Consider the following 13429-nt stretch of genomic DNA (forward strand, 5'->3'; position numbering starts at 1 on the left):
GCAGATTGTATGTCATGCTAATCTATTTGTGTCACTAGTCGGATAAATTTCCTGTTTATGCACCCACAGACTGCGTTTTGTGAAACTTGCTACGTCTGTAAGAAGAGTACAGCGTATTACAGTATTACAGTGTACCGGTGCTTCTGGAACCTGCCTCTTCTTACAGACAACGAGCCATACGCTGAGTATCTACACAGAAAAGGGAAACAGGGTTCTGGACGAAGCGACTGTAGCGTTCATCTGGGTTCACCAGTGCACATCAGCTGCCATTGTCTCACTTTTAAAGATATTGCACAAATACACTGATGGAAAAAAGTCCCAACACCGAGAAGGAATTGTACGAAGCTGGTAGACATGTTTCTACATCTGAAAGCTGAAACCTACACAAATTTCGCTTCAGTAGCACAGGAATGGCGCTAGCAGCGTCAGGTTTACTTTAAATACGAGCTGTAACTGTCGTGACTGTTAGTTACTTTTGAGATTGGACGCAGTGAGTTGATGTTAGTCAGGAATGTACATTTAAAACGACGAAGATGCCATTATCAGCAGCTCACTGATTCTGATCTAGGTCGTGTAACAGGACTACGAGAAGCTGGATGTTCCTTCCGCTGTGTTGAAAGGAGGCTTGGCAGGAACGTAGCCAACGTAGACCTTCGCTGGCAGCAGTAATCACAGGAAGTTACAATCAGAAGAGGACCCGACTCCAGTCCGGCTTATGGCTGTGGTGCATTGCACTGCGTCTGCAACAGCAGTTCGAGCACCAGTTGGCACCACAGGGACACAATGAACTGTTACAAATCGGTCATTTCAAGGACAAATCAGAGTCAGACCCCCTGTAGCGCACACTCCACTGACCCGAAACCGCAACCGTCCGCAACTTCAGAGGACGGAGAGGGGTCTTTCAAAACCTGTCTGCGGCCTCCTACTACACACACTGAAGTTGTGGTCTGGGGGGCGATGTAGCACTCCCGTGGTTGTCCCAAACGTCCTAACGGCAAATTTGTACGTCAGACTGCGCTGCCATTTATAACATTCTATGCGTCATTTTATTCATCAGATCTGGCAATCTGTCGCAGCAGATTTAAAAAAAAAATTATAAAGTTATTTTTAAATAATTAATCCCGTATATTGTTTCCACTGAACATTTATTACAATCTCAGAGTAATTAAAAACATCTTGACAAAATCTGAAATAAGTTGTAACATATTTACAATAATAAATAAATCTTACTCAACAAGCAACATGCATTCTGTCCAACATCACACAAAGTACTGACTCCCTTTGCCAACATGGCTTTAACTATTTATACTTTCTTAACAATCCCGAAAATCCTCGGCATTGTTTAGAATCATTTTTTGCTTAATTAACAATTAAAATTGACATAAAAATTGAAAATACATATATAACTGTATGTTTATTTCACAACAGCTAGTACACTACCGGTACATGTCTGTTATTTTATTCGAGAATAACTTCTCGAATTAGAAATTACAAAGATACATTTACATTTTTTTATTAATTACTAGAGGTTCCCTTCACGGAAAATGTCCCCTTCATTTACAGAGCTTCTACACATTAGTGTAATTAAGATTCCATAATTATTTTCTTCGTAGCTTTTCCTCAAGTACATATTTTCATACACCTCTGTCAGAAATTATTGTTTGTGGTTAAAATTTACGTGTTTAAATGGGTTTCAATTAGACTGTCACGTTTCACATTCATGAACAGCATTCCATGGGGTTTTTTCCAACAGGATAACGCTCACCCCATACTGCTTCTGTAGCCCACCATGCTTTACAGAGTGTCGACGTGTTACATTAACCTCCTCAGTTACCAGAACAGTCTCCAGCCGAGCGCATATGCGACATCATGGAATGCCACCTCCGCCGGCCGGAGTGGCCGAGCGGTTAAAGGCGCTACAGTCTGGAACCGCATGACCGCTGCGGTCGCAGGTTCGAATTCTGCCTCGGGCATGGATGTGTGTGATGTCCTTAGGTTAGTTAGGTTTAAGTAGTTCTAAGTTCTAGGGGACTTATGACCACAGCAGTTGAGTCCCATAGTGCTCAGAGCCATTTGAACAATTTGAATGCCAACTCCAGCGTCATCAGTGATTCGCATTAACCGTTCCCTTATTGACCGACAAAGGGCAACAGGCATGAACTCCCCCACATGCTTGCATTCAACATTCTGGCGCTTCACCGGATATTAATCTATCAGTATTTCACAAATGGCTCTGAGCACTGTGGGACTTAACTGCTGTGGTCATCAGTCCCCTAGAACGTAGAACTACTTAACCCTAACTAACCTAAGAACATCACACACATCCATGCCCGAGGCAGGATTCGAACCTGCGACCGTAGCAGTCGCGCGGTTCCAGACTGTAGCGCCTAGAACCGCTCGACCACTCCGGCCGGCAGCAGCATTTCACATTTGCAACGGCTTTTCTCGTGCTTACATTAACCTGTGATTCTACAACGTTAATCACATAAGTGTGTTGCCTAGACAAACATATGCCCGAAATTTCATTACTCTACGTTAATTATTTTTTGGTGTTGCGATTTTTCTCCGTCAGTGTATGTAGAAGACGACTTGGCATGCAGGACGCAATACAATTTATTAACGATGCTGATACCTTGCAAACTAACTGATCCAATTTATAATACTGCAATGAAACAGTATTTGGGATTATGATTGTTCGAAACGAACAAGACATAACCAGTAGGAGGTCTGTGGTTCTGTCACCTGCTGGCCATAATGAATAGGACGCAAGATGGAGTAGGAGCAATGTTTGAGAGCTGGAGACACCATACCGTGTTGAATAACAAGGTCTTGGAGTCTATGTATGTTATTCGGCAGGGTTTACCGTCGGATTCAGACTGGGCTACTTTTGGTACGGCCATCGCTTACGATCTGAATGCCCCGTTTAGCACGACGGTCTTCTCTCCTCCCTCTAAAACAGTCTAAAATGATGTAGAATTAATTAAGACAACGTTCTTAAAACTCATGTAGTACTAGCGGTACTTAGTATTATCAAACAGCTGGCGTTTTTTTGAGGTAGTAAATACGTTTTCGGAATACAAGGCAGTGCTAGTAGTTGGCCCACTTTACCCCGGTTGGGACGGGAACACCCTGGAGGCGGCTAGTCGACCACCGTAGAATGCATAACTACAAGAATTTGCGGGAAGAACTTTATAGACAACTATTTTTGTTGTAAATGAAGTAGAATCGTGTATTAGTAGTATTACGGTACATTACTGCAACCATTAGGTAGGCAATGGACCTTTTGTAATATTAAATGTAATAATAATATCGAAGTATGGAGTACACCCCATGTGAATTTGCCATTTATTGCGGGCCGCTATGACGATGTTACAATTTGAGTGTATAGCGAACCGACAGCGTATAACGAATTGATTAGACGTATTGAGAGTGCGGTGAAACTAACCGTGGCACTCAGAGGCCAATTTATTAATTAAACTGTTGTGTGTAGCTTTCAAGTAGCCATCACCAGTGTATAGGAAGTACGCGACAAGAACAGAATAAAATGCTGTGACGTTAAAATTACTCCAGTGACTGAGTGGCTAGCTGCTGCGTATGCCGCCGGCCCACGGTCCTTGTGGTGTATTTACTCGCGGCGGCGTTCGCGCAGCTGTAGGCCTACTGCGCACGCGCAGGGCTGCCGCGCAGTCAGCATTCAGAAGCTCGTGAAGACTGCCACAGTGCAGGCGGGTGCAGGCTACAGCACGCCACGTCGTCCTTCTCACGTTGTTTTTCTCCGCTCACACAAGTAAGTTTCCAAATGGATTTATCAACACTAATCGGACAGTACTTTCAAGCAGTCACTGTAACGTTTCTGCATACACGACGGTTGCTTTACTTAAAAGTCTTAATATAATGTATAATACACGATCCTTCTATGATTATGTTAAGGAATTTCCAGGGATGATGGAGAAGGGTAAATGTATCAATTTGAGGTAAGGGACCCTTTCCTGGTCCGTTAACGACCGAGTCGATAGTTATAAGCGAAAATCGTTCTGATACCTCTGACAGTGGGACAGGAAAAAACTGTCACCAAACACAGGCTCTAAAGTGCATACGTTAAGAGCTGTGAGCATTTGTTCATCTTCTATTCTGCGAAACACTTCTCTCCTACTGAGAAAGTGCCAATAGTTCTTAAGGAGAAGTTTACTATCATTTGGTTAAAAAAATCGATTTCTTTTTTAAATTACATTTTTGGATCCATAAAAGTGATTAGAATCCACCCCTGAAACGGTTCTTCCGAATACGGAACGCAAATGTTTGTTATACGCGGTTGAACAAAAAAAAATGCACCTGCCTGAAATCGGCCTTTTTCACGCACCAGTTTTTTTTTCGGGAATTTTGACTTTGCAGCCGCGAAAAATTATTCTATGTGCTTGCCCATGACTAAAACTGATAAAATGATCAAGAAGCTTACGACGTACTACGGCTCGGCAATCCGACGGCATTCCAATTCGGTGGAACAGATGAAGAAGGCGATTTGGGCAACGTATTTCCACAAGTGTTCGACGGATGACCACCCACAACATCAAAATTGTCCGGCTGGGGAAAATAGCTGGTGCAAGTGGCGCACTGCAGAGGCTACCGGACAACTGGACGAATATCAACACGACCAGCCGCTCTCCAAAGAAGTTCAAAAAGTGATTCATCCCATCTAAGAGGCCCTTTCAGAGGACGAGTTATTGTACCGATGCTTGGGAGGAAACACACAAAATTCAAATCAAAGTTTGAACGCGTGTGTTTGGAAGTTAGCCCACAAGCATTTGCATTCTGGTGCGAAGACTGTGGAGATTGCGACTTTCCTGGCAGTGAGCAGTTTCAACGAAGGGTATTCAGCAATTTTGAAGACCATGACAATGATGGACGTCACCCTGGGACTCTATTCGACGCAGTTCGCCAAGCATTCGGACAACCACGGGATTCAAGCGGCCGAAAATCGCTTGTCACCGGCTGTACGAACGCTCTGGAGCAGCGCAGGATGGCCCAGATCGAGCAGAACGCCCTGTATGAGGAAGAGGAAGGACTAATTTATGGACCCGGAATAGCAGATTGAACGTAAGTTGCATAATATTGCATTTATATGTAGTCAAAACTTCAAACGCATTTTTCTCGAAATGGCATTTTGTAACGCGCGATATGGTAACTTCAAATCTACTGAACCGATTCGCATGATTCTTTGTTTCCGACGAAGCTAACTTAATTGTCTAGGTGTTGTACCACGTTTATTCCGATCCATCAACTATAAATATTTTAACTTGGCCGACGAAGTCGAAAAATCTATGAAAAACCTTTTTTTTTTTTTTTCAAACGGCAGCAATTTTGTTCATATGGTCCAAATAACTTAAGCGAGGTACAACTCCTAAAGAATCTTACATACTTCCCTAACGTCAACTCAGTTTTGATTTCAGAAGAGCCGGCTGACCTGTGACATATCGCGATTGGAGGTCTACATCGAATTTTTTTTTCATTCCGATGGCACTTCCGCGTTTGCTCGACATTTCCGGTCGAAAAAATTTCAGTTTCTAGAGTAAATATCAATAAACATTTTGACTAAATTTGAAATTGGTATATATAGCACATCCAGAGAAAATATTCTCGAAGAACATGCTTTTTTCGGGCCGAAGATAGTAAACCTCCCCTTAAGGTATAGATTTTAGAGCCAATATTTACCGGACTCTTTCTCTTGATTCTAAGTACCTCCTCCAAAAATATAGAAACCAAAGAGCTTTCAGTACAAGAGATCTATTTCATAGTACCGAAGATGAACTAATGCCTATAGACCTTAAAGGGGCCCTCAGCCGTTCAATATTCAACATGTCGAACCAGGAGAAAGCGTATGCCATAATTATGGCTGAAAAAAACGAAAACAATGAAATAAACGAAATTGCTTCATGAGTTCTGAAAGAAAAGGAGTGGCTTTTCACATGGGAATCTGTTGACGGAAATTCGAACCACTGATCCGTAAGATTTCTTAAACTATACGTCAAATTACTTGTGATGATGTGGGAAAAAGTCGAAAACAAAGCTCGCTGACTGTCCAGCAGTAGATTCGAACGCATTTGAACATGGAAGTAGTGCAAAGGACAAACATATAAGTGCAAAGGTCTAAAGGTGACATTCACACTCGAATGTGTTACTCGTGTTGTCCACATGACGAGGTACTTTCAACCGGAAGCCTCTTTATCTCCTGTACAAGAGAAATTTTCCACAAGGTGATAAAGTAATAAGTATTATCATCATCGACATGTTGGATTAGACCCGCTGGCCTCTTCAGATGCAGAACTGGTCACGCCATCGTTTAAAAGGATGGCCAATATTTCATTTTTCTCTGCGATTTTGTTGTACGGCATTTTTAGACGCACCACGGCCTTCGACAAGTTGAACATGATTCTTCCACTTTATTCTGCAGTTCTTTGTAAGATCTACAAATGACTACAAATTTAATTCGTGTAATATCAAATCTCATTTCAGGCGATTCTGTTTGTCTTATTAGGTCATAAGTTACAGTCCAGTTTTAGCACTTAGACATCAGTTATCGAAGGGCTATAACACTGTGTACTGTGAATGAAGTTTGTTGCCGAACAGTACGTTTTAATGCTCGTACCGTTGCTCCGTAGAACGCTTAAATCTTAGAAACTTCATTACAACTTAGTCCGATTTCGTATAGGTATGTGAGCTATGCTTCTTCTTCTTCTTCTTCTTCCTCTTCTTTTACTTACAAGGAGATTGCACGGCAATCGGATTTTTGTAATTTTTTATACGCATGGTACGTGAAATTCAGAACTCAAATATCAGTATTCCAAAGCAGTTGCAACGCTAAAAGGTTCTTGAGGAAACAGACTTCAAATATTACCGGTCTTCTTTACTATCTTAATATAGGGACGCACTCAACCTGGGGAACAATCAAGAATGGGGTGCCGCAAGGTTCGCTCTTGGGTCCTCTGCTGTTCTTAATTAATATTAATGACTTGCCATTCTATGTTCACGAAGATGCAAAGCCGGAACTTTTTGCCGACGATAAAAGTATAGCTATCACACCCAACAGACAAGAATTAACTGATGAAATTGTAAACGATGTTATTCAGGAAATCATTAAGTGGTTCTCTGCAAAATAGCTCTCATTAAACTTCGACAAAACACAGTATATACAGTTCCACACAGTAAATGGAATGACACCATTAATAAATACAGACTTCGATCAGAAATCGGTAGCTAAGGTAGAACATTAAAAATTTCTAGGTGTATGCATTGATGAGGGGTTGAACTGGAGAAAACACACTGAAGATCTGCTGAAATGTTTGAGTTTAGCTACTTATGCTATTAGGGTCATTGAAAATTTTGGCGATATACATCTCAGTAAATTAGCTTACCACGCCTATTTTCATTCTCTGCTTTCGTATGGCATCATTGAGTAAAGGAGTGTTCATTGCACAAAAGTGTGTAATCAGAATAATTGCTGAAGCTCATCCAAGATCATTCTGCAGACACTTATTTAAAGAGCTAGGGATCTTCACTGTAGCCTCGCAATATATATATTCACTTATGAATTTTTTTGTTAACAATCCGGACGAATTCAAAAGTAATAGCAGTGTACATGGCTACAACACTAGGAGAAAGGATGATCTTCACAACTCAAGGTTGAATCTAACTTTGGCTCAGAAGGGGGTAAATTATGCTGCCACAAAAGTCTTTGGTCACTTACCTAATAGCATCAAAAGTCTGACAGATAGACATATAGCATTTAAAAGGAAATTAAAAGAGTTTCTGAATGGCAACTCCTTCTGCACATTAGCTGAATTTTTGGATATAGTATGTGGGTGATTTCCCCAACTCCCACAAAAAAAAAAATTAAGTGTCATGTAATATTTTGTGTAATGTAATATCTTGTATAGACACCTTTTATTAACCTGACACGTTTTACATCATTACGAAGTGTCGTATTCATGATCTATGGAACAAGTACTAATCTAATCTAATCTTTTTGTGGTCAGGCAGCGTGGCTATATGGTAGAATGGACCTGCATTCAATTCCCGGTTGATGTGAAGTTCGAAACAGAAGTGCATGTTCTACTAGCATTTCTGAGACCTCTAAAATAAAATAATATACGAAGATGAAAAAAAAATCAGTAGCGCTCGAGACTAGTAATTACTGGTTCCCTGTCTCGTTTTGGTCATTATTTCTTCATTGTTTTCTGTTGGGTTGGAATACCTTCTATATGCTAAGACAAAGGCGGCCCATGATCTCTTCAGTGCGGATGCGGATGCATACCTGGCTCGAACTCTTACGGGAATCAGTGAAATGGCACGACTGACCTCTGCGTCCGGATGGCTCAATGGTCGGAGCAACTGCCTAGTAAGCAGAAGACCTGGGTTCGAATCCCAGTCCGGCAGAAATTGTCAACTTGCCCCATAGATTTAAATCGGTCCCCACTCGCATCCAGTGTCTGTAATTCCTCTGTGTCTGGAATACCTTCATGATTTAAGTATAAAATTCATCAGTTACGTGCTAATTAACACGTATCTGATTGTCATAGTTATGAAACATGCAAGACTTCTTATTTCTGATTAAATTTTGCTCATAAAAATCCACTTTTCATGACAGATATAAGTACAGGACTTAATTACCGATCGTTTAGAACAGATTGTTAATAAAGATTTTTTGAGTTAAAAAAAAACTTTACAAATCAAATATTTTTTCATTCTTATGTGTTTTAAGCTTCACGGAAAATCTCATGAAGCATGTATCATTGTTTAAAATTTAGCACAGCCAGGAATCGAACCCAGACGATCTAAGCAATAGGCGAGCATTCTACCAGAGAACCGCGTGGGCCGTTGGAATGATGCTCTTCCTTTATGGTATAGACAGTCGGGAAAGTTCAGAGTTGATTTTCTCGACTATTTCTGAGAGCTGCATCGAATTGCCGTGTGTTCTCATTGTTAGCGTTAATGCCGCCCTAGCTGAGCTCAAGATTTGGCAGTCGTAAGTTACCTAGGGGACGGAAGTCTGTGAATCGTGTAAACTTTTATGTGTGTGTGATCGCATTTTAACCGTTTGTATTTTCTGACCCATAAACTAGGGCCAACCTAGTTTTTGCCTAAACAAGAGTGGCAGAGCCCCTAAAAATCGCAATTAGACTCGCCGGTGTACCAACGCGGATTTGATCCTACTGTGGCTGACCATCCTCTGTCACATGCTGTGCGATACGCTACACGAGCTGATAACCCACTATACTAAATTCACTAATTTCTTCGATTATTTGACGATCAAAATTTTAATCTTACTCGTTTTAATGCTCAAACTGCCATCACTTGAATTTTACTTGTAGAAACTGTCACGCCATATGTAGCGCAACTTTGCTCAGTTCATGTACGACTGTCAGTAATATTTGCACTAAGGCAACTGATGGAGAGGACAGAGAAGTCTGTGGTGAGGCCTGCAATGCTGTATAGTGCAGAAAAGATTGAAATAGTAGAAATGAGAATGTTAAGGTGGATGACTGGGGTGACACGAAAGGATAGACTAAGGAATGAGTACATCAGGGGAACTTCCCATAGGGAAGAAGATCCAAGAAAGTAGGCTAAGATGGTATGGACATGTGAAGAGATGAGGGAGTACTACGTGGGGAGAAGAGTTGAAGGCCTGGAAATCAAAGGATCGAGGAGAAGAGGAAGACCGAAACTGAGATGGAAAGACAAGGTAGCAGGGGACATACGAGAGAAAGGATGGCTCAGAGAAGAAGCACTCGACAGGCATTTATGGAAGAGAGCGGGCGCTGATAACCTCGCTGTTGTACGCCCTAAAACACTAATCATCATCATCATCATCATCATGGAAGAGAAGGATCCAGCAAAGCAACACCGACTCCACATGATGTGGGAAAAAGGCTGAAATGATGATGATGATGTCTGCCTTTTATGACATAGTCCTCAGCAAGAAAAGAAATAATCAGTTCCTTGAAAAATAACAAGTCTCCCGCTGTCGCATCCCGCCACAGTTTCCCACTCCATTTATTTTTCTCTTTGGCTGCGGTGTTATTGACATGGCGCGATCACGACTAAATCCAATATGGGTTTGTCAACCTTTATAGAACAGATGAGAGAGAGGAGACCTCCTTGGTTGGAATATGTGTTCAGTTACGACAGGTTGATAATTATCGTCTAGTTGGCTAAAATAGCAAGTTATTACTTTTAGTCAATTTGTTTAAAGTTCTATCCAAAACATTTTTTTTTATTGAGGTGTCAGACCAAAACCCCTTAACAGAAGGCCAGATGCTTTCAATAATCATTAGGAAGGACCTTTAGCACAGAGGAGTGCCCTCACAGCCACCCGACCTGCTAACTACTGACCACTTGACCTAAATCTTAAATCATCGACTCTTAGAAGTCAAGGGCCACTTGCCCTATAATACAGGGTTATTATAAATGATTGAAGCGATTTCACAGCTCTACAATAACTTTATTATTTGAGATATTTTCAAAATGCTTTGCACACAAATACAAAAACTCAAAAAGTTTTTTAGGCATTCACAAATGTTCGATATGTGCCCCTTTAGTGATTGGGCAGACATCAAGCCGATAATCGAGTTCCTCCCACACTCGGCGCAGCATGTCCCCATCAATGAGTTCGAAAGCATCGTTGATGCGAGCTCGCAGTTCTGGCACGTTTCTTGGTAGAGGAGGTTTAAACACAGAATCTTTCACGTAACCCCACAGAAAGAAATCACATGGGGTTAAGTCGGGAGAGCGTGGAGGCCGTGACATGAATTGCTGATCATGATCTCCACCACGACCGATCCATCGGTTTTCCAATCTCCTGTTTAAGAAATGCCGAACATCATGATGGAAGTGCGGTGGAGCACCATCCTGTTGAAAGATGAAGTCGGCGCTGTCGGTCTCCAGTTCTGGCATGAGCCAATTTTCCGCGGGCTACGGGTGAAACTTGCCCGCACGCGTTCAACCGATTCTTCGCTCACTGCAGGCCGACCCGTCGATTTCCCCTTACAGAGGCATCCAGAAGCTTTGAACTGCGCATACCATCGCCGAATGGAGTTAGCAGTTGGTGGATCTTTGTTGAACTTCGTCCCGAAGTGTCGTTGCACTGTTGTGACTGACTGATGTGAGTCCATTTCGAGCACGACATACGCTTTCTCGGCTCCTGTCGCCATTTTGTCTCACTGCGCTCTCGAGCGCTCTGACGGCAGAAACCTCAAGTGCGGCTTCAGCCGAACAAAACTTTATGAGTTTTTCTACGTATCTGTAGTGTGTCGTGACCATATGTCAACGAATGGAGCTACAGTGAATTTATGAAATCGCTTCAATCATTTGTAATAGCCCTGTACAAGAGACAAGTACCAATCAGTAACTTGTTCATGCTGTTCACTGAAATTCCTCTTAGTTCTTTGTACTGTCTGCGTTCAGTGCTGTTCCATTGAATATTGGAAACTGCTGCTTAGCTAGCTGTTGGCGCGTGTCTACCAGAATGCATCACCGCCTTCTCGTAGTTGAAGTGTGCCATGTACCCGACGTTCGGCTGAAGAGACCGGCAACCCCTCAGACACTGCAGCATCACAGAGTTGCAAACGCACAAGGCGTTGACTCCCCGACAGACGGCAGGGCAAGCGCCACCAGAGGTTCTCCTCCGCGCTAGGCATCTACAGGGTGATTCAAAAAGAATACCACAACTTTAAAAATGTGTATTTAATGAAAGAAACATAATATAACCTTCTGTTATACATCATTACAAAGAGTATTTAAAAAGGTTTTTTTTCACTCAAAAACAAGTTCAGAGATCTTCAATATGGCCCCCTCCAGACACTCGAGCAATATCAACCCGATACTCCAACTCGTTCCACAGTCTCTGTAGCTCTGTAGCATATCAGGCGAAACAGTTTGGACAGCTGCTGTTATTTCTCGTTTCAAATCATCAATGGTGGCTGGGAGAGGTGGCCGAAACACCATATCCTTAACATACCCCCATAAGAAAAAATCGCAGGGGGTAAGATCAGGGCTTCTTGGAAGCCAGTGATGAAGTGCTCTGTCACGGGCTGCCTGGCGGCCGATCCATCGCCTCGGGTAGTTGACGTTCAGGTAGTTACGGACAGATAAGTGCCACTGTGGTGGCGCTCCATCCTGCTGAAGTATGAATTGTTGTGCTTCTTGTTCGAGCTGAGGGAACAGCCAATTCTCTAACATCTCCAGATACAGTAGTCCAGTTACAGTAGCACCTTCGAAGAAAAAGGGACCAAAAACTTTATTGGCTGAAATGGCACAGAAAACGTTCACCTTAGGCGAGTCACGTTCATACTGAGTTGTTTCCCGCGGATTCTCAGTGCCCCATATACAGACATTGTGACGGTTGACGTTCCCGTTAGTGTGGAAAGTTGCTTCATCAGTAAACACAAGCTTTGAAACGAAAGATTCATCTGTTTGCATTTCAGCAAGGATAAAATCACAGAAATCGATTCTTTTAATCTTATCAGCTGCAGACAGTGCTTGAACCAATTTCAGACGATAAGGTTTCATAACTAACCTTTTTCGTAGGACTCTCCATACAGTTGATTGTGCAATTTGCAGCTCTCTGCTAGCTCTGCGAGTCGATTTTCCTGGGCTGCGAACAAATGCTTGCTGGATGCGTGCTACATTTTCATCACTCGTTCTCGGCCGTCCAGAACTTTTCCCTTTGCACAAACACCCATTCTCTGTAAACTGTTTATACCAACGTTTAATACACCACCTATCAGGAGGTTTAACACCATACTTCGTTCGAAATGCACGCTGAACAACTGTCGTCGATTCACTTCTGCCGTACTCAATAACACAAAAAGCTTTCTGTTGAGCGGTCGCCATCTTAGCATCAACTGACGCTGACGCCTAGTCAACAGCGCCTCAAGCGAACAAATGTACAACTAAATGAAACTTTATAGCTCCCTTAATTCGCCGACAGATAGTGCTTAGCTCTGCCTTTTGTCGTTGCAGAGTTTTAAATTCCTAAAGTTGTGGTATTCTTTTTGAATCACCCTGTATTTCTTCCGCCGTGTCACGTGTGCGGAACTGGATCGGCACGAATTCCTCCGCGCCCCGGCTATATAGGGCGGCGCAAGCCAATACGTCCTCAGTTCGCTCCACCAGAGCTCTTAGCAGCCCATCAATCAGATCCCAGACAGAAGCAACCGTAGGGGGACCTACGACTTTCCTGTGATATCCGAAGACGTATCTATAGGCCAACTACGCCGAACGCTCAACCTCCGTCGTTAGGGATTATCAGTGGCACGGTCTTCACGTCCCACTACGTTTATTCACTGTGTGCTCCAGGCATTAACCTGTTAGTGTCTGAGACGTTGTATTACTTTTTTATTGAGAAGAGTTTTTCGTTTCCAGAATGAGATTTTCA

The 13429-nt window shown here is 42.5% G+C and overlaps 1 protein-coding gene and 1 non-coding gene across 2 annotated transcripts in view; both read left to right on the forward strand.

Annotated features, from left to right (window-relative positions):
- The first annotated feature begins 3702 nt into the window (after positions 1-3702).
- The window catches only part of LOC126092119 (uncharacterized), a 123955-nt gene continuing 114228 nt past the window's right edge, over positions 3703-13429 (forward strand). The window contains exon 1 of the mRNA XM_049907560.1: positions 3703-3787. The gene's annotated coding sequence lies outside the window, so the exon portion shown is untranslated. The remainder of the gene's footprint in view (positions 3788-13429) is intronic.
- Trnat-agu (transfer RNA threonine (anticodon AGU)) lies at positions 8356-8430 on the forward strand. The gene has a single exon. It is a non-coding gene; the product is annotated as a tRNA-Thr (tRNA).

This window comes from Schistocerca cancellata, chromosome 7 (genome assembly GCF_023864275.1).
Source record: "Schistocerca cancellata isolate TAMUIC-IGC-003103 chromosome 7, iqSchCanc2.1, whole genome shotgun sequence".
Classification (NCBI taxonomy): Eukaryota; Metazoa; Arthropoda; class Insecta; order Orthoptera; family Acrididae; genus Schistocerca; species Schistocerca cancellata.